General features: G+C 39.2%; 1 pseudogene; it reads left to right on the top strand.

The window, feature by feature from the left end:
* Positions 1–6,211: 6,211 nt before the first annotated feature.
* LOC145049166 (5S ribosomal RNA) lies at positions 6,212–6,329 on the top strand (annotated as a pseudogene).
* Positions 6,330–8,032: the final 1,703 nt, after the last annotated feature.

Genomic DNA, 8,032 nt, shown 5'->3' with positions numbered 1-8,032 from the left:
CTCTCTTGCCCGTTCCTTGTTTGCTTGTGGTTCTAGGGTAGGATCATCTGTTCGGGTGACTATCTCACCTGTGATTAAATACGGTCATGAATTCCTTAGATTGTTGCTACTTAGTATGACACTGTGCTATAGTGATCAGTTAGATCTATAATCTTGTATCGAGTATGCTGGTAGGATGTGGTGATCTGTTAGATTTGTATTCGAGTGTTGAGTATGCTGCTATGCTATAGTGATATTCATTTGTATTATGGTATCGATCATGTTGGTAGGATGCGGTGATCATTTAGATCAATATTCGGTTGTTGAGTATGTTGTTATAATGTAGTTATCTGCTAGATCTGTATTATGGTATTGAGTATATTGTTATGCTGTAGTGATATGTTAGATCGGTATCATGGTATGTAGGATGTTGCAATGCTATAGTGCAATGTTGGATCTGTACTTACTAATTATCATCTGGGGGAGTGCCCTAGGGACTTTATGTGGTTATGTAGGATAGCCTAAGAACTCTTGGTCTAGGCTCTCTTTCCGTTCCTTTTTTGGTTGTGGCTCTAGACTACGATCATCTATTTAGGTGGCTATCTCACCTCTGGCTACTTATGGTTACACATTTCATGGAGGTTAGCTTGTAGTGGGACTGTGTGCTGTGAGAGGACTATTAGGCAGGAGTGAGCTGTATGATTGTTTTTTACCTATGTTATGTTCCTGGTTGATCCTTCTTTGTTTATATGAAGACATATGGTGGTGGTGGGTTAAGGCAATCCTTCTTGTGTTGTAGGACAATATACACTGTGCGGGCTAGCTGTAAGTTGAAGACACAGAGCTCGGTAGGAGCGGTTGGGTTGAGGAAGTAGGCAAACAACCCTGGTATTCCTGCCCAGATAGTTTGATGGCCTATGAGGCGCTCTAGTCATGTTGAAGGCCGAAGAGCGAAAATTATGCATGCGTATTTGTTTATCATATGGGGTATTTCGGGGTAAAATCACCATGTTTTATGCTTACCCAGATCTTTATGGTTTCAGGTATCGTCGATGATTGCGGGAAGGTGAAGGCGAGACTATACACACTCATCAGCAACATTGAAGATTCCATGTTTTCTATGATACTGTAATTTTTAATAAATGTAATTAGAAATAAATGGTTTTCTAAAATAGAGGATAAATAAATTGGAAAGTTTTACCTTAATAAAAATGAGAAATTTTGGTTGTGAAAATGGGACGACACACCTACAAGACCGATGGGATGATAGTGGAATGATGATATACATTGAACCTACAGCTTATATGGGATGATTGAAAAATGGCAAAATGTCGTGAGCCTAGACACCTGATAGGATGATTGCGAAATGGAAATAGGTTGTAAGCCTATAGGCCCGATATGATGATGGCATAACGATGATATGTTGTGAGACTACATGCCCAATGGGATGATGGCGAAACGACGATCGGTCGTCACTTACTAGCCTAGTGGTTGATGACGGAACAACAATAGGTCATACACATATAGGGAGTATCCAACATGCATATTATGGAATATGTGATATTTCGGAGAACTCATTAAGTTTTGTGCTTACTTGTTGAATTTAAATGTTTTCAAGTTGTTCTTGTGGCAAGGAGATGAGCATGGACTGACTATATTGTAGGGATGTCAATGGGGGAAGATGGGGCTGGGATTGTATCCCCCGCCCTACCTATGAAGCTTCCCTTTCCCTCTCCCCCGATTGATTTTGGGATATTTTTTATTGGGCTAAAACAAGTTTCTTTTAGGCTTAAATAAGATGTTTTCGATGAGTTAGTTTTCATAAAAACTAGCAACAGAAGCTTTAATAATAACAAGTTTATTTTTGAGTTTATGACAGAACCAAACCATCTAGGATCTATTTGTAGATGCTAGAATCGTATTAAAAACAACCATAAGGTGTTTTAGAATGACAAACTTTGGAGATTTTGAACCCACTTGGTTTTGGGGTGATGATGAAGATAGAAAAATCAAAGAGTATGATTTTCTATACAAGTATCCACCATCAAGATTAAGGCACTTGGAATCCTAGTTCCTTCTTGTATTCTTGAGTGTCTTAAGCATTTAAACAATTAATTCAAATAAGTCCTAAAGGAGAAAAGTCAAGGGGGTTTCAAATCACCAAACTAGCTTTAAGTGAGAGAAAGAGAGATAGAGAGAGAGAGATGAAAAGATGAAAGGTGGTTTCATTCACCATGTAGAAGAGAGAAAAACTACCCAAAAACTCATGCAATACCCTTTCTTATATACTCCCATACAAGATATACCTCTAGATTATAATTACATAAAGTATTAGTAGCCTTTTAGAAGCATAGGGGAAAAACGAGGGAGATTTACAAGAAACTTCCCATGCCTTGTAATTTTGGGTTATGCTTAAAAAAGTGACATAAATTGTCTAGCTAGTTTATTTACCATGCTATACAAACCTACTAATTTGATCATAGTTAATTAAGGTGTCCAAAACTTTGTACATGACTTATTAAATCATACCATATAATATAAATACTATTTATAACCTCTTTTAATTATTATTTTCAGTAAACAATAATTTTTCCCTAATTAAATACGAGAATTGATATTATTTTTTTTAATAATCACATTAATAATAAATATACAAATACCCTATAGGATCATATGTTATTAGCTATATAACTCAATAATGATTCTTGAGCATATAGATCCAATAATTTCCCGCTTGCACAAGATTCATTACAGACTGATATAGACAGTAGTTGGCGTCTAGTAACGGGCTACTGCCCTTAAAAGCACACAAAGGGTGCCATCTTATTAATATCTAATTCTAGGAGCTCAAAGCTACAATTATTAATAAAGGTGTGGTATCAGTTACTCATTTGTCTTAGACATCATGTTGAACATGAGATATGGATCGCGATCAATCTTATGTGGTGTTCAACTTTTAATAAGGCCTTAGATGTATAACTCTCAATGAATAAGAGAAACGAATTTTATATTGACTATATACGCCTATCATGTAGTTCATGTCATACCCAACGATGGACCTTATGAATTCCTTTTATGGAACAACATTAAACCATGTCAAAGCACAACAAATCCTACTCTTCAAGTCGCGAATATGTATCTCAGGTCTAAGAATACAAAGATACTACCTTGATCAAAACATCATTCATGACTACGATCCATAAAGTGGTTGTGATACAGGTTAGGTCCAACACTTATTCTCCTAATAAAGTATCTATGAAGTTGTTAGCAACTCTTTCTATTCTCATCTCCATGAGAATCAACCAATCCACTCATATTAGTCTTACCTCACAGATGCTCCCACAACTATGAATGACTATTGACACTTATAATAACCTAGTTATTTAAGTATTTAACATGCTAATATAGAATAATTATTTAATGAAAAAATATATCAAATATATCAAATAATTACAAAATATGTTTCTTGTACTATTCCAATATCCAAATACTAAATTTTAACCAAATACAAGAGGACAAGAAGATCCTATAACACCAGCATGACTTTCATGTTTTAGCTAATGAAGGAACTTACTAGGTAGATTCGAGAAACTTGATTTGCATAAACTTTGCAAGTACTAACATTTTCACTTATATATAACTCATTTATAAAGAAAAATATTGAAAATGTATTAGATGCTTAAATATGAATTAGATACAAGTACTTGCATAATGGGATTACTCATAGTCATAATGAAATATACATTAATCATCTTTGAATGTGGTTGCTGAAATAACAATGTACTTTAACTCTGATGTATAATTGAAACTAAAAACTACATGGAACTACTATCCATGCAACTACCTCCTTCATTCAAAATGAGGACACAAACGATTGAGAGACATCTCAATTTATTTGAAAGTTTAGCATATGTGTAACAGCTTCAACATAGCTCCCTTTCAAATACTGTGCAAATTAGGAATATTTCTTTAGTTCTCGTAAGTACTTTAAAATGTTCCTTTAAGTCACACCATGACTTATTCTCGGCTTATACTGGTATCATTCGACATTCTCTAAGGATACGAGTTATCTGTCCTTCATGTATAATCATGCCATATATGATTAATCCAATTGCAACAACATTGTAACATCCAAAATTTCAAAACAATTAAAACTTTTCAAAATCACCCATTTTATTAACGTTGTTACAAAAAGGTTTTCAATACATTATTAAACAGAGTAATTTCCCAGGTTCATATCATAAAACACCAACGCGAGGAACGGTACGATCACGCCTTTGCCTTGCCACAGACTCTTGAGAACCTGAAACATAAAACCACAACTGTAAGCCCGAAAGCTTAGTGAGATACCCCCAGAATACCAACCACATATACGCCTTTCCAGGCCCTGACCTTCCGGTCCATGTGTCTCAGGGGACTTCCGTCCCTGCTGGGTAAACCTTCCGGTCCTACCCACGCCGACCTTCCGGTCCATCACACAATATAATCGCCTTCCGGCCCATAACATATTGCCTTCCGGCCCATAACATATTGCCTTCCGGCCCATAACATATATTGCCTTCCGGCCCATAAGCATAAAATGCATATACAACATAACGAATAATCCTATAGCAGTTCATAGACAACAATCGATCAACAGATTACATATCATAGCATTACTCTAACAAGATACCGGTCTAGCCGGTCACTATCATAACATTACCCTATGAATCAGTCAACATACTAAATGCATACATACGCCTTTCCAGGCCATGACCTTCCGGTCCACATAGCAAAGCCTTCCGGCCCATAACATGTAATGCCTTCCGGCCTATATCATAACAATGACAACTACCCGGATTTCCATATGATAAAAAGGGTCGGCCTTGGTGCCATAAACCCTAGCGATATAGTGAGGATAACTCACTTCGAAACTGCCGACTGAACAGATAGCTCAAGCTGCTCCGAGCACTGATACGATCTCCACCTCTGGACAGTCACCAATGCACTGAACTCAAACAATAAACAACAATTACCAAAATACCCCTGGAACCACTGGTCAATCCTTGGTCAAAGACAAGGTCAAAGTCAACCCCTGACTGACCCTACTCGCCGAGTCAACCCTATGACTCGCCGAGTCCCCATACTCAGAACTTCACTTAACCCGCGACCTAACTCGCCGAGTCACCCGAAGACTCGCCGAGTTCAACGACTCTGAGTCCACTCGCCCTTGACTCACGGATTCCTTAAGATTCCATTTCTACACGTCGAGTATCCCCTTTTTACTCGACGAGTTCCTCCTGGAAGAATCGCGGGGCCACCCCGACTCAACTCGCCGAGTCTGAAGAACAACTCGACGAGTCCCAGTTAATCTTCAAGCTACTCGCCGAGTCTGTTCATCGGACTCGGCGAGTCCATGCCATGCAACCGCTCAAACTGCTTTCTAATGGCAGAACTGCTCCGACCATTCATAGGCCTGGCCTTCTTAGACTGGTCCATCACGTAAGGTCCTCATTTTGGTGCTCATGGTACACCCCAAGACTTATAATTTACATATTGACCTAAGGCATAAGGATTCCAATCCAAAACCTTCATCAATTTCCGAAATGCATAGGCATGGGACATTCTGGACCTCCAAAGGTCCTAATACAGGGTTACAATCGTTTGGGGGACTAGGATAACATTCAATCTAGCCACAAAAGGGTTCCATAAACCCTAAATCCATATACACATCAACATAGTAGAGTATAACTCGAATTCTTACCTGAATAATGTGCTCTCTGTGTCCCCAATCCTCAGAACGTGACTTCCTTTGTTGCTCCCTTAATCAAGCCTTCTCTTCCTTGCACAATAACTCTTCTAAAATCAACAATGGCCTTCAACCTTGTTCCAGACGCTCACAATCAATTTAGGGTTTCTCTCAGAAGGCTAGAGTGAACAATGACGGCCATAAAGTCCCTCATATACGTCCCAAACCTGAACGGTTAGGGTTTCGCTAAACAGCGTGGACTCGCCGAGTCCATATCCGGACTCGTCGAGTCCAGTCGCGAACCCGCGACCAGATCTGCGACCCTACTCGGCGAGTCTGAGCTCCAACTCGCCGAGTCCCCTCTTAAAACACCCCAAAATCATAATTATATCAATATCTGGAATTCCGGGCTGTTGGTGAAAGTGGGTTAGATCTGATCCCACATCGGCTTGGAAGGAGAACGAAACATTTCCTTATAAAGGGGTGTGGATACCTTCCTTGTCACAACGCGTTTTAAAGCCGTGAAGGCAGCAGATCCCATAAGAACTCTGCAGTTAAGCGTGCTCGGGCGGGAGTAGTACCAGGATGGGTGACCCCCTGGGAAGTCCTCGTGCCGAGTGGCCCAAAGCGGACAATATTGTGATACGTGCCAGAGGGGGATGTTACAAATGGTATCAGAGCTAGGGTACGGGTCGATGTGTTCGACAGGGACGTCGAACCCTATAATGGGGGGTGAAAGTGGGTTAGATCTGATCCCACATCGGCTTGGAAGGAGAACGAAACATTTCCTTATAAAGGGGTGTGGATACCTTCCTTGTCACAACGCGTTTTAAAGCCGTGAGGGCAGCAGATCCCATAAGAACTCTGCAGTTAAGCGTGCTCGGGCGGGAGTAGTACCAGGATGGGTGACCCCCTAGGAAGTCCTCGTGCCGAGTGGCCCAAAGCGGACAATATTGTGATACGTGCCAGAGGGGGATGTTACAAACATATGGAATACAATCATATTATCTAGTCAAAAACATTGAACAAGGATTTTGAGGGATACTAAAATGTTGGATTTGGATTCGAAAATTGACATTCCTTAGTTAACTCCACCACTATATTATGTTCTTCATCTGCCTGCGAATAAATAGGGACTGGAAACTTATCCAGCAACCAAAACTTTACTTTTTAGTTCCTTGGACATCAAAGAATCCTTCACATCGTTCATAGTTATCGTTGTCCTAAGATGCAATATGCTATCAAGGAAATTCTCATAAGAATTTAGCATTAAAGTAAAGAGGATAAGTGCTTGATCTTATTCTTCAATATTTGCATTCACCCCTTGTAAATCCAAGATGATCCTATTGATGTTATCTAGATAATCCTTGATTTGGGGTACTTCGAGACTATAGTGGAACATCATGTCATTAGGGGCATGGTGCCATTAGGGTCATCCACCTTGAGCAGGAGTGTAACGCCCGTGTTTCCAGGCTAGGCATTTATGACGATGTAGTAGTCTAGTTTAGCCTTTGTAACCCAATTTGAAATAATAAGAATGTATTATTTGAGTATTATGTGATTTATGCTTTTTTGTGTGACTTAAATGAATTAAGGATAAAAATAAGCGTCAAAATGAAATGTTAGATAAACCCGATATCTATGAAGGATGTGGTAGTGGTCGTGACGAGGTTTTCGAATATATAAAGAATGCCGAAATCCGTGTTATAACGAAGAAGTTATGACATGTCGAAGTTTTGCGATAGAACCAACACGACGCTGAATGATGTAAAATATGAATTTAAGATAGAGCGATATCTAGCCTTAATGATCTAAACGAAAGTCGTAGAATATGTTAAACCAAGAGCATGCATAAAATGAACGTCTAAATCTGACTTCGTAAGATGAAGTTATGATTTTTCAAAGTTTCGACTTAGCGGTACAGAACCCAAAGTTCGAAGATGAGATCGAGTGATTTCTAGCCGAAACAATCTAAATGAGAATCAAAGATCTCGTCGATAGTAGTCCAACGGTAAAAAGACAGATGAAAACGGATGTCAGATGAAGAAGATATGAATTTCTAACAGAGTTTTCCTGTCCCCTCCTACTAAAAATAATATAATAAAAATAAATTCAAAATTAGCCGACGGAGTTTAAACGAGAGTTGTTGAGCATAATCTCAGCTACGCGTGCATATAAAGAACATCGAAAACAGAGCTCGTATGCGAAAGATATGAATTTCTGAAGTTCGAAACACAAAAATCGAGGCTTTGTCAGACCTCACGATGTGAGCACAGTGGTCACGAAGTGAGCACATACCTGACGCCTTCCAGAGCAAGTGGACGA

This window comes from Lactuca serriola, chromosome 4 (genome assembly GCF_051521515.1).
Source record: "Lactuca serriola cultivar US96UC23 chromosome 4, Lser_US96UC23_V15, whole genome shotgun sequence".
Classification (NCBI taxonomy): domain Eukaryota; kingdom Viridiplantae; phylum Streptophyta; class Magnoliopsida; order Asterales; family Asteraceae; genus Lactuca; species Lactuca serriola.
This window is presented reverse-complemented; position numbering and strand designations above follow the sequence as displayed.